Source organism: Triturus cristatus, chromosome 7, assembly GCF_964204655.1.
Source record: "Triturus cristatus chromosome 7, aTriCri1.1, whole genome shotgun sequence".
NCBI lineage: Eukaryota > Metazoa > Chordata > Amphibia > Caudata > Salamandridae > Triturus > Triturus cristatus.
The window spans coordinates 708,559,974-708,579,030 of NC_140590.1; the positions used below are offsets into that span (position 1 = coordinate 708,559,974).

Here is a 19,057-nt window from a genome sequence, read left to right on the forward strand (position 1 = left end):
TCAGCCAGTAGGCTGAGAACTTCAATGGGATTGCCCAAAAAAAGATACAACATTTTGTGGAAAAAAGCATTTTAACAATATTACTTCTACCAACAATTGATAGATGAAGTTTATTCAATCTGAACAGATCCTGTTTGGTTTTTACTTAGAAGGGGTTCTACATTCTCCTTAACTATATTATCTAAAATTGCAGAGATGTTAACTCCCAAATAGGTTACATTCTTTACCACTCTATCTTCCTGTACAGTTATATTTCCATTAACCACCACCTGCGTTTTGTGTCAATTAAGAACGTATCCAGAGAGTTTCCCAAACCTTTCTGCTTCCTCTTCAACTTTCTTGAGAGCATTCATATGATTAGTGGTCATCAGGTCAGTGTCATCGGCATAGGCCAGTACCTTTGTTTCCTACCCTTGTGTTTGAATTGGTAAGATAGCCCTGTGTTTTTTCCAGCCTACGTATGAGAGGGACAATATACATAGCAAACAGCGGAGGGGAACTCGGGCATCCTTGTCGGGTCCCTCGGGTTATTAAAAAGGGGTCGGACAATGCCCCATTCACGAAGACCCTAGCCATTGGTTGGTAATATAGCATTTTGATTGCCTACAGGAAGCCCTCCTAAATTCCGACCCTCGACAGGGCCACCCATAGAAATTGCCGGGAGACCCTGTTGAAGGCTTTTTCTGCATCAAGCAGAGCTAGTGTCATTGGATCCTTAACTATTGCTGTAGCGCCAAAAGCAAAATCACCCTCCTTATGTGATCTATAGTCCCCATCCCTAGGATAAATCCACGCTGTCTGGTTGAAACTACATTATGAGCAATTGGCACTAAGCGAGAGGCCAAGATCTTAGAATACATTTTACAGTCACTATTTATCAAGGTGATCGGGCGATATGAGATAAGTTCCGCTGTTGGTTTATTTTTTTTCAGAAATATCACAGTTTCTGCGGAAGACCAGGAGCTCTGATGCCTGCCCCCCCTTAAACACATGGACGAGCGATTAAGTCATACACTCTTTAAATTGTTGAGCAAATATCCTGTAAAATTCGACAGGCATACTGTCCATGCCAGTAGCTTTGCCACTAGGGAGGCTATTCATGATTAATAACATCTCTATCCATTGTGGTGGATCTTCTAACTGCTGCTGTTAATCTAAGGAGAACCGTTTACTAGAGGTTGAATCTAAATATTTTCAATCTCTCTAAGATTCCCCTTTAAATCATCCAGATACAGGTTTTGATAATATTGATGGAATGACTGTTTGATATCATCTGACTCTGTAGTTAGCCCCCTAGATGGGTCTTGAATCTCACGGATTAAGTTTTGCGTGCTCCTTAGCCTAGCTCGCATAGCCGAATGGAGTCTGATCTGCTCACTGCATTTGTACAATTTTTCTTTCCAAACAAGAGGTTTATCGCCAGCCCTTTTAGCCAAATTTCCCAAAATAGAAAATTTAGTCAATTCCACCTTTGCCTAGGCTTCCTCCATATCTCCCCCCTGTTGCAGAGCCCTGACCAGATCCTCTTCTGCTTGAGCCAACCCAGCTTGCATATTGCATACTAGCGGCCGGTGTTTCCTATTCAGGTTCAGAGAAAATCGACTAAGGGTTTCCCCACGTATACTGGCTTTCAATGTATCCCATACAACATCTATTCCTGTGCTCCTTAAATTATCTTTTAGAAAAATCAGGATCCATCTCCGCATATAGTTACAATATTCCTCATTGATTAATAAAGCTCGCTCAAAACTCCAGGATTTTTCCTGGGGCTTAAAACCTTCCTCCTTAATCTCAACCACTAAAGGATTATGGTCTGAAAGTAACCGCGGAGCTTTCGCTATTGAACACTCATGAAGCACAGAATTGGAAACAAGCACATAGTCCAATCGGGCATGAAAATTATGTGGTGTAGAAAAAAAGTATATCCAGGATCCAATGACTTTTGCCAATTCCAAACATCACTTAAGCCGTGATCTTTACATAACGCCCTCGGGGCACAAAACACCTTTGGTTCCCTCCCAGTATATATCCAATCTACTTCAGAGTTCAATGCCCTGTTATCTGGTATATTAATATTAAAATCCCCACAGAGAACGACTGGGAGAGGCCAAGCTGAAAGTTCTGCTCAAATACTCCTCGATCATCCAAAATACTGACATAGATTGAACATGTAGTAAAGGTTCCTCCAGTGCATCCCAAACATTCAGTTATGACACATTGACTAAGCTTATCAGATAGCATGCGAACGAATTGTAGATTAGTATTGCGTGCCAAGATAGCCAACTCTCATGTCCGGGTACTCTGCGTTGTTCCCCCAACCAGCCTATAACCCATTGAGTTCAAAAGTTATAGTTGGGCACCTTCTACATGAGTCTCCTGGATACATACAATAACTGCATGTTCGAGGCATGTGGGCTGCTGAATTCATATCTGTGCATAGATCGCCGCCTAGTGTTGGGTCCGGATGTTTGCACGTTGTTGTCCTGGAAGAGTCTTCGAAGTATCCTTGGATAGGTGACTCCTCCCATGGACTACAGTGCGCATGGGCATCCTCTCCATCCTCAGATTGTTTTTTTCCGCCATTGGGTTCGGATGTGCTATCTTAGCTCAAGTTAGGAAAAACTTTTGTCGAGGCCACAAGGCCTTTAGTTCGCGTCGGTACTGTTTATCGATCGGGTTTCGATACTTTTTGTTAGTTTACTAACTTTCAGCACCGACTTTGTTCGCATTTGCCTGTCCATCGACTCTACTTCGACGATGGAATCCAGGACGCCATTCAAAAGGTGTCCGGTATGCAATGCGAAGTACCCACACATCGACGTCCATCCGGTGTGCAACAAATGCCTTTCGCCGGACCACGACGAATCGACATGTATGGCCTGTGCCCGGTTCCGTTCAAAGAAGACTCTGCGGAATCGTCGAGCGGCGAGGCTCGAAGCGCAGCACGCGGCACCGGCCCCAGCTGACATCTTCGACGAGGCTGACGACGTCGAAGAAGTAGAAGTCTTACCCTCCAGTCCCGTTTCCGAACACGAACACGAACCCGGATCGGACGAGGCCGACGAGTCACTCTTCCACAGAGGTGAAGACGACACCGAGGTAGGAGACGACGAGGAGGCCTTAGGAGCCGAAGAGAGTAGCTCCGATGATGAACAAGGCCTACCTGTTCAGACCGAAATTTCACCAGCGCCACAGACTATGGCTCCGGTCGAGGGATCGCCTTCGGGCCTTACCCGAGACCTATCACGCAGTCCTTCGGCCCCGCCCTCGGGCCCGGCCTCGGACGTTCAGCGGCAGCCATTACCGCTTAAGCCAGCTGGTTTCCCTTCCACGAAACCGAAACCGAAAGCTGCTCAGGTTCCTACGAAACCGAAACTGAAAGTGGCGCTAGTCGGATCGAGGCCTTCAACACCTTCGACGCCAGCGCACCGGGTCGGCACCGACCGCACCAAGAGAGACTTCGGTGCCGAACTCGAGACGGGCGACATGGGAGTCGACAAACGGAAGAAGGTCATCGGCGCCGACAAACCTGCCCGGTTACCGGCGTCGACGCCACCGACACCGAGGGCCGTCCCGCCTGCTACGCCTCGCAGCACTCCCTCGACGACACCAAAACCTCACGTGTCGAAGACGTCGACGGTGATCTCCGCACCTCGACTCGATGCGCCACGGGCGCAGAAGATATCTGCAGCCGCCTCGACGACCCTGGCGGGGGCCACGACCTCTAAGGCGCCCCGAGTACGGCCTGGCGCGATGCCAGGCTGCAGATCCAAGGACGCCCTCCAGGACCCGTCGGGTTCCGGTTCGGCTCCGGCGGTTTCGTCGGTGCCGACCAGCATTACCTTCGGCTTGCCTCCACCCACAATCCCGAAGGCGTTTCAACTCAGGACACAGGTCACCAAAACTGCGGTTACACCTGTCGAGCCGTCTCCGTCACACGTCATCGACGCCGACACTGGCAGGATGATTCTCCACGGCCGAAGGATAACTTCGGAACCGCCATTGGAACCTTTCAGGATCCCGCTAAAGAGGAAGCTGCCTGTGGACTCAGAACCTCTCCTGTATGAACCCTTCTATTCACCCTACCAGGATCCACACCGGGCCTCCCCCACACGCTCCGACACGGATGCATTGGGGGACTACTTGGATGAACAAGTCCCCTACCATGTGGACACGGACCCTGATGACCAGCAGGACCCTGACCAAACTTGGGGCGACCCTGCAGACCCCAGTGCACCTCTTGATGCACAGGACACACAACTATATGGGCCAAAAACATCACCCACAGAGGATACTGCGGCGTTCAACGCTCTGATTGAACGTGCGGCAAACAACCATGATGTACAGCTTCACTCTGATATCATCGAAGATGACTTTCTAATGGACACCTTTGCATCCTCAGAAAGACATGTAAAGACTCTGCCAATGTTGAAGGGGGTCCTCAAGCCAGCCACTGACATTTTCAAGGAACCCACCAGGGCACGAGTGATAAACCCCAGGATCGATAAAAAATACAGATCAGCACCTGGGGATCCTACTTACATCAGAGGCCAATTACCACTCGACTCCATCGTTGTGGCGAATGCCCGCAAGAGGGCACACTCGCAGACAACGGGTGACGCTCCTCCCCCGGACAAAGAGTCCAAGGTGCTAGAGACCTCCGGCAAGCGAGTTGCCGCACAAGCTGCAAACATATGGCGCATAGCTAACACTCAAGCGCTCCTCGCTCGCTACGATAGAGCGCACTATGACACACTGGAGCAACTTCTTCAGCACCTCCCTGACCCCTACAAAGAAGGTGCAGAAATCCTTATCAGAGAGGGACAGCTACTCACAAATGCTGCCATTAAATGTGCACTAGACGCTGCAGACACGGCTGCCAGGGCCATCAACACTAGCGTCATCCTACGACGTCACGCCTGGCTACGTATCTCAGGATTCAAGCCTGAGGTACAAAACAATATACTTAATCAGCCCGTCAACCCCGACTTTTTGTTCGGACCTGAGGTTGACACCACCCTCGAGAAGATAAAAAAGGACACGGACACTGCAAAGTCCATGGGCGCCCTACAAACTCAGTCCTTTCGGAGCGGCTCCTTTCGTCGCCCCGGAAACAAGGGGGCAGGTAGAGGACAGGGGTCACAACAAACATATAACAAGGGTAATACGCAGACCACCTACGATAAGAACACCCGAGGTGGCTATCGTGGCTCCAGTACCAAGGGCAGAGGACGTGGCTACGGCAACACCAGGTCCTCCCCCAAGAACAAGCAGTGACGCCCTCTCCCTTCCTCCCGACCACATAACACCTGTCGGGGGAAGGCTACAACGGTTCCTGTCCACGTGGAACTCCATCACCACGGACAGGTGGGTCAAAGATATTATAAAACACGGTTACTGTCTGGAGTTAACTTCCACTCCACCCACAATACCACCAAGAAACCGTCCTATGTCCTCAGAGCACTTAACGCTCTTACAGCAAGAGGTAGAAAGTATGCTTCTAAAAGGCGCTATCGAGCTCGTACCCATCCACGAGCAGGGCACGGGGGTTTACTCCCTCTACTTCTTAATTCCAAAAAAGGACGGGTCGCTCAGGCCTATATTAGACCTGAGACCCCTGAACCAGTACATTCTTTCAGAGCACTTTCACATGCTCACTCTACAGCAAGTCCTTCCGCTTCTCAAGCAGGGAGACTTCCTAGCATCACTGGACCTCAAGGATGCGTACTTCCACATACCCATCCACCCCTCACACAAAAAATACCTCAGGTTTACTGTTCAGGGGCAGCACTATCAGTTCAAAGTCCTTCCCTTCGGCGTGACAACAGCGCCCAGGGTTTTCACGAAGTGCCTAGCTACGGTGGCAGCACACTTACGGAGGCAGCATATACACGTCTACCCCTACCTAGACGACTGGCTCGTTCAAGCGAAGTCGGCCCAGCAATGTGCAAGCCATATGTCCCGCACCATTCACCTTCTTCACAGTCTGGGATTCTCACTAAATTACCCAAAGTCCCATCTCCAGCCCGCACACGTACAACAGTACCTGGGCGCGACTATAGACACTCTGGCGGCCTCAGCTCAGCCAAGTTTAGTGAGGATCAACAGCATACAACTGCTGATCTCCAAGTTCAAACCCAATCACTCGCTTCCAGCGCGAGTGTTTATGCAGTTGATAGGCATGATGGCCTCCTGCATCTTCATAGTCCCGCACGCGAGATTACATATGCGCCCACTTCAGGAGTGCCTAGCACGTCAGTGGAATCAGGCTCAAGGACAGTTGAAAGACCTAGTGTTGGTGAGCGGTCGGGCATACAACTCTCTGCATTGGTGGAATCCACAAAACCTTTGCAAGGGGCGACCGTTCCAAGAGCCTGTTCCACAAATAGTACTGACAGCGGACGCGTCTCTCCAGGGATGGGGAGCTCATGTACTACACTACACATTGCAGGGACTATGGACGACACAACAGAAGAAGATGCACATCAACCTTCTGGAACTGATGGCAATCTTCCTGGCCATGAAGGCTTTCAAAGTACATCTGTGCAACAAGGTCGTGTTGATCCGGACGGACAACATGACCGCAATGTACTACATACAGAAACAGGGAGGGACACACTCTCCACAGTTGTCTCATCTGGCTCAGAGCATGTGGAAGTGGGCCATTCAGAGGAACATGTTCCTCATAGCAGAACACCTCCCCGGCAAGGACAACCAGATGGCGGATCTGCTCAGCAGACACAGCCACCAGATGCACGAGTGGGAGTTACACCCATCAGTACTCCAACCGTACTTCCAGCAGTGGGGTCACCCAGAGATAGACCTATTCGCGACAAGCGAAAACGCAAAATGCCAAAGCTTCGCCGCCAGATTCCCACATCCGCAGTCGCAGGGCAATGCGATATGGATGAACTGGTCCGGCAGATTTGCGTACGCTTTTCCCCCAGCACCGTTGATACCGCTGGTGGCTCGCAAACTCCGACAACACTCCCTGACACTCGTCCTAGTTGCTCCCACGTGGGCACGCCAGCCGTGGTACACCACCTTCCTCGAACTTTCCGTGGTACCGCATCAAAGGCTGCGGATCAAACCCGCGCATTTGACGCAGAACCATGGAGAGGTTCAGCACCCAGATCCGCAACAGCTGAACCTGGCGATCTGGCTCCTGAAGTCCTAGAGTTTGGCTATCTCAATCTGCCACCTGACTGCATGGACATCATCAAGGAGGCCAGGAGACCCACTACAAGAGCTTGCTATGCAGCCAAATGGAAAAGGTTCGTCATTTATTGCGGTAATAATGACATTAACCCGCTGGACGCATCCATCCACGACATCATATGTTACCTCTTACACCTATACCGATGCAATCTGGCGTACACCTCTATACGTGTCCATTTGACCGCAATATCAGCCTATCTGCAAACCAGGCAGCACCTCTCTCTATTCAGAGTGCCTGCCATCAAAGCATTCTTGGAAGGACTCAAACGAGTCATTCCACCTAGTCACCCACCGGCTCCAATGTGGAACCTCAACTTGGTCCTCACACGCCTGATGGGTCCACCCTTTGAACCTCTACACTCATGCGAGATTCAATTCCTTACCTGGAAAGTAGCCTTCCTGGTAGCGATCACTTCCCTAAGAAGAGTTAGTGAACTCCAGGCACTAACCGTTCAAGAGCCATTTATTCAGGTTGACGCCAACAGGGTCGTACTACGTACCAACCCCAAATTCATGCCCAAAGTAATATCGCAGTTCCACATGAACCAGACTATTGAACTGCCCGTTTTCTTCCAAAACCCACAAACTGTTGCAGAGCGGGCATTACATACACTAGATGTACGGAGGGCCCTCATGTACTACATCGACAGGACTAAACCCTTCAGGAAGACAAAACAACTATTCGTTGCCTTTGCCCCACACCACAAAGGTAACGCCATCTCCAAAGCAGGGATAGCCAGATGGATAGTTAAGTGTATTCAAATCTGTTATCAAAAGGCAAAACGCACATTAACTATTCCACCACGAGCCCACTCAACACGCAAGTTGGGGGCTTCCATGGCCTTCCTAGGAAATATTCCCCTGCATGATATATGCAGAGCAGCCACATGGTCCACTACACACACATTTACAAAACACTATTGCGTAGATGTGCAGTCAAAACAGCAGGCAGCTGTAGGACAGGCTGTTCTCAAAACACTTTTTCAGACCGCTGCAGCTGGCACGGGTAGCCGCCGCCAATAGAGGGCACTGCTATGTATTCTATGCACAGATATGAATTCAGCAGCCCACATGCCTCGAACTGAATATGCTACTTACCAGTATGCATCTGTTCTTGGCATGTAGGGCTGCTGACATTCATATCGCCCTCCCTCCTCCCCGGCGCCTGTCGCAGCTGCAGCTCTCAGAATTATTGCAAGCATGGTCATCACTTTCTGTATCTACTCCATCACTGCCACAATGGCGAAAAACAATCTGAGGATGGAGAGGATGCCCATGCGCACTGTAGTCCATGGGAGGAGTCACCTATCCAAGGATACTTCGAAGACTCTTCCAGGACAACAACGTGCAAACATCCGGACCCAACACTAGGCGGCGATCTATGCACAGATATGAATGTCAGCAGCCCTACATGCCAAGAACAGATGCATACTGGTAAGTAGCATATTCATTAGCAATTGTAATCCTACCGCAGTGTTCCGTCTTTTTTTGGGATCATTAAGGCCCCTGATATTAATAGTGGCTATTCGTAGTTTAACCATTCCTTAAAAAGAAAAAAGAAGAAAAAAAAGATCCTAATGTTATCTTGGACCATGTATACTTAGAAAAAAAAGGGGGGAAGAAAAACAGGGGAAAAATGTGTATAATGGCCCTTTTCCACCAGCCTGCACCCCGCCCACATTACACCCACCATCCCCCACCCACCACCAATAACTAAGGTAGTCGAGCTCGCCAAGAGCCAGGATGATGTCATCGGAAATAATCCCATCCCCGTCACTCCCCCAACATTTCCCTCCAGCCACCCCAAAAATAAGACAAATCAATTGCTGAATTACCACCCATCAAAGTGAACACAAAAAAAGTTATGACTTTATAGTCATAGGATATAGCATATTATGGCATTATAATTCATCAGACCCCATTCTCAGTTTGGTTAGTAATATCTTTTAAAAGATTTGAGCCTGAATTTCTGAGGTAAAGCTGTGTGTTTCCTCCCTAAAGACAATCTTCAGTCGAGCTGGATTCTGAAGATATATCTCTGCGCCCAGCTGTTGGAATGGGGCGAAAAACTGCCTAAACCACCATCTCTATTCTACGGTAGCATGGGCAAAATCTGGTCTACTAAAGAAAATCACTCCATTATGCCCTTTTTTTTCTTTTTTTAGCTGTCGGACGGGCCAGATCGTGAAGGGCTTGCCGAAGCAGAAAATGTCCAAAATAGACCAGCATTGCCTGTGGGCGATCTGGCATTTTAGAATAGCGTTTAGGCAGCGTTAAAGGAAACCTGTGGGCCCACTTGATTTCCTTATCCCAGTCCCATGTATTTAATCCGGGAAAGGCGCCTCTTAAAAGGGAAACCATATATTTTCTGGCATCGTTCCCTTCAGCTCCTTCTGGACCCCCCAGGAAGCGTAGATTGTTATGACGTTGCCTGTTTTCTTGATCTGCGATTTTCCACAAAGTAACAATTAACAGGAGTACAGTCCGTTAACCCAGGTGAGACCGGGCATGATATGTAGCATAAAACAATGTCTCAACTGGATGGTTATTTGAAAAAGACAATTAACAAATGGTGAATTCAATCACCTGTAGGGCGGGGAACAAGAAAAGGGAGAACACAGAGCCGGGAAGGATAAGGGAAAACACATTTTTTTATGTATTTCTGTAAGTAGTTGAGAAGCACTACAGAACATCCATTTATACAATGACCATAATACACACAAGGTGGGCACTCGACGTGCTAGTGAGAAGTGATCGGCGCAGTGACACAAGAGTGCAACAGAACAGCGTGAACGGTGAATTGGAAGAACATTTTTAAAGTGGTCAAAAAGAATGCAACACTTTATACAAGTTATTTGTACAAGAATATTTAGGTAATCGAATTGACCACAAGAGCGCCTGAGTTCTAGGCTGTGTAGTCGACGGCGTTTCAACCTGTATGACTTCAGGTCATTATCAGGACAATAGGTAATTAATTTTAAGTAGTAGTGCTTCTAGTAGAGAGGCAGGAATCAGAGCGTCAATTATGGAGAAAAACCTTGATTTAAGTGGAGGACGGCTTCAAATTATGGGGCTTAATTCTGAGCCCTTCTGTATAGGAAGGGGAACGAGACAGGGCTTTCCCGTCTAGTCCTTGTTATTTGCTTTGTATATAAACCCCCTTCTCAGGGAACTAAAAGCTTCCACTGATATTATACCGATCAGTTTACATGGGTGGGAGACAAAAACATTGGAAATGATAACTGAGGATTATAGGTCCTATTCCGGGTATCTGTTAAATAAACGTAAAACACAAGTAGTGATAGATACATAAGGCTGCCTAGGATTGTTGAGTGGTAGAACAGGCTACCTATCTGGGCATTATTATTACTACTAAAGTGGAACTGTTATTTGAGATAAATCTCTCCCATTTTATTAAAAAACTAAGAAGTATTTTACAAGATTGGATAACGGGCTTCTCCAGGATACCCCTGATGGAAATCTTAACAAGGGGAATCAACTACTTGATATTACAAACCTATAGGTGTCTTATGGAGGGGGCTCCAGATGACCTGTAAAAACACAATGCAAAATGACGAGCGAGATTAGGTATGGAAAATTCTGGCTCTTTGGAATGTTTAGAGCTGGGAGGGTCAATTTTATGTTAATCTAATTTTCAAACTCCACATTATAAAACAATTTTCGACTTCTATATTACACCCGCCCAAATAGCTAAATGGGTGGGGTGGGGTGGTCGGGACATTTTGTCCTAGGTGTCGAGAACCAAGTGCACACTTGGTCCATATGTTTTGTTTGTGCTCTCGCTGTACTGAGTTAAACGCTTCATTCCTAAGGGAAATTCTAAAGTTGTGTATCATTCCGTCACCGCAACTTTTGCTGCTGGGCGTTGATTAATCAGTCACTGGGACAGGGGCGAGCTGATCTTTATAGCGATGGCAGTTCTTAAGCTGTGTGTGGCCTCTGCCTGGCTTTATCCCTTACTCCTGTCATTCCAGCAGTGGAAAGGAAGCTTTCTATATATTTACAACTTGGAAATAGCACTTTATGAGCGAAGTGGGATGAAAGTGAGGTCGAGAGGGAAAAGGATTTGGGGGCCGCTCTCGAACTGGGTGTCAACATATCATTAGAAGCTGTTGGTGGGACTGTGAGGGGAAAAGAAGATGGGCAGGTGGCCTGGACAATGTAAGAGTGCAATTTTACAAATAGTATTTTATTGCTAGGGCGTTATCGAAGTGTCCTCCTTTTTGAGTTTTTGAGTATGTGACTAATTTCTATTTATACTCACTATATGGATTTATTACTATTTACGGTATTTATATAAACCTGCTGCTGAAGATTGGCTAAAGGTTTGGGTGTCGGACTGGGGGTCAACACGTTATTAGAAGTTTTGTGTCTGACTGTGAAGGGAAAACAAGATGGGTAGGAAGCCCATACAACTCAAAAGCCCAATGTTATACATAGTATCTTATGGCTAGGTCTTTTTGAAATTGTCTTCCCCTTTGAATATGTGATGAATTTCTATTTGAACCTAAAGATTGGATGTATTACTAGTTATTGTATTTATGTAACCTTTTTGCTGAAGATTTGTTATAGTTGTGGGTGGTAAAATGCACAAAAGCGCATTATTTTTTTTTTTTTTAAAAAGGAAATACCTAAGGTCGTTTTTAAATCTCCCCTAGCGATGCAGCGCATGCATTGCTCGTTTGCGAGATCTATTGTTTTCTGTTTAGCTTCTGAAGCGGGGTGGAAGCTCCACCCATGCTTTCCATTGGCGCGCGTCAAAATTGCTCGCTTTTGATTGCAAGGGAGGCATGTTTGTTCCCTCCCTGTCTCCTGTTTGCTGTACCTGCCCGGACAGGAGATTGTGCACGCGCACTGGGTCTCTTTTCATATGTATCGCTTTCACTTTCAGCGATCGAGGGCCTCGTGTTGCTTCTCGCCAGTGGCGTTTTTTGACATCTTTATTTCAATTCCACTTTCATAAAGTGCGGCGCTACGACTTCACACGAGGCACAGACATGCTGTGCAGCTCTTTGTTTACTGCCCATTTCATAAACTGCGGCAAAGTTGGCGGAGGAAACGGGAGCCTGCTCATTCCTCCTCACATCCTGCCCCTCTTCTCTCCGCCGCTCGTTCATTGCACCTCCCGCTCCACCCATCCTGGTTTTATTTAATTTTATTTTTCCCAGTTCATGAAAGTACGGATTTCATTGTCTCTCGTGCCCACTTTTCGCGCACTACTAGAACTACACGCTCCTCCCGCCCTTTGCCTCCTCCGTTTCCCTGTTCTCTCCCTCAACCTATTTTCCCCTCTCTTTCTTTCGCTTTCTCTCTGTCTCCCCCTTTCCCTTTCTTTGTTGCTGTTGCTTTGTTTCCCTTCAGCACCTGTCTCCCCCCTCTGTGTGCCCCCGGCTGCTGTGAGGTATGCTGCGTGTGCGGATCCGAGATGCTTGCAGTGTTCGCTCTCCCCACAATGCCGTAATCGCCCCCTTCTCACCTCCCCGGTGATGGTCGTTTCCAATCTATGCCAGTAGCACAGGTGGCTATTCTTAGCATCCCAGCACCACAAAAGGCTGTAGACAGTGTCCCTAGGGGGGCCAGGAAGGCGGGGCTACTTCACTAAGGACATTAGGCCAGAATTAGACAGATGTCCTTTTGTACTTGGTAGCATCCAAGTCACCCTTCCTTCCTTCTGTCGTGACCATGCACCTCCTTTTTCCGTATTCACCCCTTCACCATCTTTCTCTATCCTTCCCAACTTTCTCTATCCTTTTTACTCTTGCCTTGCCCCCTACTTCCTTCCTCCCCATATTTTGCTATCCCTTCCCAACTTTCTCTATCCTTTTTACTCTTGCCTTGCTCCCTACTTTCTTCCTAACCTCTCACCATCTTTTGCTATCCCTTCCCAACTTTCTCTATCCTTTTTACTCTTGCCTTGCCCCCTACATCCTTCCTCCCCATCTTTTGATATCCCTTCTCAACTTTCTCTATCCCTTTTACTCTTGCTTTTCCCCCTACTTCCTTTCTCCCCCTCACCATCTTTTGCTATCCATTCCCACCAAACAGATGTGCACTCCCGGCTGCTCGGGAGAATCTATGGGCATCTCATCCAGACCACATCTGGAAAAATAACAAGGAGAAATAGAGGATGGACAGACACTTTAGTTTTTTTTAGTGGCTAGCATTCATCCCTCATTTTGGATTAATATTCACACAAAAGGAAGTTTGCACTCATCTGTGGGCAAACCAAAGTAGTAATTGTAATGATTCATTATCAATATCTGGTCTAAATAATAATAATGAATTATTACAATTACTACTTGGGATTACTTTTTGAGCCACAGATCATCCATCACTTGCTGTTGTTGATAGGAGTCTTACAGTTCCTAAAACCTTGGTAGAACAGTGAAACAAAGCAGACAGGCTACCTCACCAGGCTCATGCCCTCACAAGTTGAAGGTGGGAGTTACCTCTCTATGGCCTGTTTTTTTAATACTATTGTGGACCTCCTTTGTCTTTGTATTTACGCAACGTCTGGCCATACCCTCTTTCTTTATCCTCACACTTTAATACAAGTTTGCCAATACGTTTTTTTGTCTGAAATGTGATTATGGTTGTCTGTTAGATCGCCTGTTTGGGTCATCATCTTTTGCTGGCTTTGCCTGTTTCAGAAAGCCATTCCATGCTTAGTCTGGTCAGGACAAGGCTCTGCCAGAGTCCTTCAGTCAGTAGGTGGAGGTTAGCTGCATAAGCCAACGGTTTGGGATATGAGGCGGTGGAGGGAACATTTAGATATCGATGACTTGCGGGCTTCCTTTACCAGTGTATAACTACCAACCCCCACCAACAGCCCCCCATCTTTATTGTGCTTTAAAAAAACAGAACATTCCAAAACCTCAATATAGGAAACATATTGTAGGTTTGTATATCTGTGAATGCCTGTAAGACTAGCATGGCATGATTGTGGTTTTCCACAAAGAGTGGTTCTACTATGCAATAAGAAAACAAGCATTTGCTATTCAATAGGTGTCGCATTTGCGAGAGTTTGAGCTATTGGCATTGTAAATACCAATGCCTTTTATTTCTGTATTTTAAAAACCTGCAAGCGGTGCGTAAACAGGCACTTTGTACTTGCAGTCGTTGCTTACGAGAAGCAACGCTAGCAGTAACTATGCATCTTTTACTGCCAGCCTTCCTTTTCGTAAGCAAGGACTATAAGTACAAAGGGCGTGTTTATGCACCGCATACAGCTTTTCGAAACACATAAATAAAAGGCATTGTCGTTTACAATGGCAATAGCTCAAACTCTTGCAAATGCGAGACCTATTGCATTACAAATGCTAGTTATATTTTTTTATGGACTATATTGTTAATCAGTGCTGTAATTTGTGTATTTTGTATAGCAAAAGTTTGTGTGTAACTATCTAAATGTCTGTAGTCTAAGACTATGTAATATGAATAATCTGGTTTCAAAACAGGTAAAAGGAGATTATTCATTTGAAAGACTAAGGGTTCAATTACTCCCTGGTAGTCCAATCTGGAGAGTATTTCCCTAATATATCCTTTAGCATGATGTTTAATAGGGTATTGTGGTTAAACTTGTGGGCTGGACCGTATGGGTATGACAGAAGGAGAATCCTTATCCCAGTCGACACAGTTGCGGTATAAAGCCGAGACTTGTGCAAGAGCCCAATCTGCTGCATAAGCTTGTTTGACTTCATCAGGGACAAAAGCAGAAAATGAAGGTAGTATTACATTTCACCCTAGGGGTATATCTGGACAAAGAGTGGGTGCCAATTGACTTCCGCTGAAAGGATGTCATAAGACAAAGATACATTTTCCCAGAATATTACCTTAATGGTGTGCTGTATGTCACACTCAATTTGTAAATCCAAGTCATATAACCTATCTGGAGGGCCTACACTCCTATCTAGGGTTTCAGCTGTAACAAACGTATCAGTTGTTTTCACTGCCAGAAACTCCTGGATATTCTGGCACACTATAGTGACTTCTGCTGCGCTGTCAAGGAAAGTCACCCCCCAACTCCTGTTCAGGAGGAGGGTTGTCTGTGGTATATTTTGCTGTTAGAGCCGCAACTTTCTTTTTCTGAAATGGGTCTTTATACTGAGGATATTTTTCCTCCTTTATCTTCACGTCAGACAAGTGTTGTGCTCTGTATTGTGCTGGTGGTGGATCAACTTTGTATTCATGAAATGTATTTGTATGAGCATTAACAGCTGGAAAATTGACCCAAGAATAAATGACTTCAGAGCGATAGCCATAGTGGGCTTCAATTACGAAAATAGTCACCACCTGCATTAGTAAGGCCTTGTTCAGTAACGTGCATGGACAACTGGTCTGCAATTAACAGCAATGACAATGGATGCAGGCAGAGTCATCATGAAATGGAAACAAAGCGCAACAAAAAATGGATATTGTCTTTTAAACTTTCAAGCTTGAAAAACTAACGGACATCTCTGGAGAAATTTGTATGGGTATTATGGACGTGCACAAACACTACTCAGGAGACCCATGAATAAGTACCAGACCAAACGTTGGGCTCCATGTTGCAGGGATTCTGTTTAGAAACGGAACTATGCCTAGCATTACAGAACGTCCGTATGTAGGGACTAAATCACCATACCACATCAGTACCTATGGGCCCAAATCCTGACTAGCTCATAGTGTCTTACTTGCCCTCCCATCCTTCCCAGAGTAACAGGTAAGTTGGCACCCTAAAACACAACACTCTAGTTCCCCTGGAATGAACCCATGCTGTCTAACCGACACTAATGTATGTATAATGCTGACTAGTGGGCACTGGGGAACTGCAGTAAGAGGTCATCACCTTTCGTTCTCTCACTCATGCATGTCCATAATAGACAAATAAAAGACACAAGGAAAGTTTACAACATTTATTGGAGATATATGTTGCTCTATTGTGTAGCAGCTGTGCTGCAATTAGAAAACATAAGCAACTGAGTGGAGTAATTAGCATTCTCAATAAACTGTACATAATGAAAAGCCCTATCATGGCGAATTATATATTTGCCTAAGCCTGACCTCACTAAGTGAGCGCAGTGATATATCCTTGATCTCTGGTATTAATGCTGGGACCCATACCTGGTATTTGCTGTTAGCTGGTCTGCCTCTCAAATTGCGCAGAGCTGGCGTGCTCATCCTGGGATCTTTCCTGTGCTAGAAATTCTCCTTTCTATTTTCAAAACAGCAAGTTTCTGTTTATATGATAAGTAATGCCATGCTAGACAGCATGTGCTGGGTCTCTCTATTATGTCTGTGTTTGTGACTGACCACAGATAAAAACAAGGCACAATGTTGTTTGACCATGTACAAAATGTTTAGAGTCAATCCGAGCAGAAGAGCTGAATAACAACACGTGCAGTCTATATCTAAAATAGTTATGTGGCACAAAAACAAATGTCTTACTTCGTAACGTGTGCAAAGCAAAAGCGACCTACAACCTGCAGTTAGCCTATCATAGGGAAGAACTACTGTGGCCCTTATAGGGGACTCTCAACAAGTGCATCAGCATTCCCAGCTCACTTCACGGTGGCCCTCCTCTGGCATGCAGAGGTTGCTGACTTTTCCCTGCACACGGGCAACGACCCAGTTGGTGCAGCAACTATCTGCTCACACCTTGCCACAGGGATCCAATCGCCAGAATCTCCCACTGGGCCTTGTCCCTCCAACGCTCTCCTCTTCCTCACAGGGCACACTATTCTTGGCAAACAGGCAGGCCCTGATGCTTCAGGCTCCAGGGGCAGATGGTCTTCGATTCCCTGGTTGATGTACCCTCACCAAGCTGCAAGACCGGCTGGCCTCAGCCCCCAGTCCTGGTTACATTAAGAAGCCTTACAAAGCTTCTCCTCCTCGCACAGCTCAACTGGCTGCTTGACAGGTATGAGAGCCTCGAGCTGCTCTACTAATAGTCTATAGTTTAGTAGTCTATTTCCAGACACCAATTGTGATTTACAGTTAGAGGCTTTGAAGTTTATTGGGTGTGTGCTTCCTTTTGAAGTGCCTTTCCTCTGCCCTAGCCCTCCCCCAGAAAGCAGTCTGTCACAACAGGAGTGACTCCAAATCTGATTGCTCCACCACACAGGCCATGGGAGTCACTAGAGGTTCACACCTGGATGCCAGCCACAGTGATGTGTGTATCAAAAGGTTACCCCAGGGCCTTGGCCCTACTGTTTGAGTCTCTTATCAGCACCATCTCCTTCCTTGGCTGTGCCCAGACCCCTTCCCAGTGATCTCTCCCTGAATCAAACACAACTCTTTGAAGTGTACTGAAGACCCTGTCTCTCCCTTCCTCTAGGGTGTCCCACCGGGCTCACAGGAATGCAGCAATCCACAATTCTGTGAGGGGGGATTCATCTACCTACTCATGATCCTCCAGACATCTCTGAGTTTCCCAAAATGGAACCCAGAGTCTTACATGTATTGTACCTTACTTGGGCACACATACCACCAGTACATGCATATAGCATACACGTGCTGCACAGTACTACATTAGTCTATTATACCACTCACAGATGCACTGCACATCAGTGGAACTCAAATGGTTGAGCCGGTAGGCACAGGTAGAAAGGACCTCTTCACTTCCACTGATGAGTACACTGTATGCTGCCACCACCTCGCTCATGCTGCTTAACTCCTGGTAAAGGCAGTAGCCTTTCACTACTGTGAAGGTAATGCTTTGGAGGCTCCTCCTGGTCCAAAACGACCACAATCCGGAGACTGGACCATGTCCTGGCATTCATGTGTGATCCGTGTTCGCTCCAATGACAAAAAAAATCTGCATCAGTAATCCTGACATCATTATAGTTGCTCACTTAGGGCAGGGGTGAACGTCCATCACCATTCCAGGGACTTTTCCATCCCAACAGGAGCGTTTGGGGTTTTTGAGTTGGGCAACCTTTAAAGAAAGAAACAATTATGACATCCAATATACCCACACCAAGAAGGCCTAGTTGTGACCTCTCTGCAGAACATTTCCAGTTCAGCTTTACGAGAAACCGCATAAATACTATATCTTGTTGTTTCTCACTACCTCCTAATGTGACAAAATATATGTTAGCTTTGTTTCTGTCCATTCTACACACTGCCTTCATATTTCATCACCTTTATTTTTGTCTTTTGTGTTCCCACTCATGATCTGCCATTATCTGATAGAGACTTCTAGCAGCAGATTCCTTCCCTTAGAATACTCCCCAGGCCTCAGACTGGATCCGAAGGTTTTTGAGCAGTACCCCTGCGTGCCGGTAGGTGGTGTCTTTCGACTCTGCGTCAGCTTCATCTGTGCTGGAAAGTACATGCATGGTATCAATATAGGCCACCCGGCAGGCTGACGTCAGTTCTTTTCTTTCTGCACCAGATAGCGCTGATCCGTGAAGAGCTACTCTCAGCCGTTTTTTGGCTGGCTTTTTTTGCGACTGCCTTCGATGCCACCGATGCCCAATAACGACGCCATCCCAATCATCTTTTCTGACTCTGAACCAGACGGGCATTGTCTGACGCCCTTTCCGGCGCTGACTGGGAACATTCCTTCCGATTGGAGCCAGTGCCTTTTGCCTTTGACAGGCCTGGAGAGGCAGACAAATGACAGGGGTCTGAGGACCCCTATGGATTCCAGCATCCCCTGGATGAGACTAAATGGTATGAAGAACTGGTGGAGACCAGGGGGTTAGACACCTCGCCTGACGCCTGGCTTGGTCTCTTTTCCTACTGTTATTCTGAAGGAGGGAGCCTTTTTAGGTCTCGCCTGACCCAGGGCATGCGCTGGTCTGGCGAGACTTATTGAGAGGGCTCCAAAAAGTGC

The 19,057-nt window shown here is 46.8% G+C and overlaps 1 protein-coding gene across 2 annotated transcripts in view; it reads left to right on the plus strand.

The window, feature by feature from the left end:
• The window catches only part of NPLOC4 (NPL4 homolog, ubiquitin recognition factor), a 453,775-nt gene that overhangs the window by 334,000 nt on the left and 100,718 nt on the right, over nucleotides 1–19,057 (plus strand). The window lies entirely within an intron of this gene.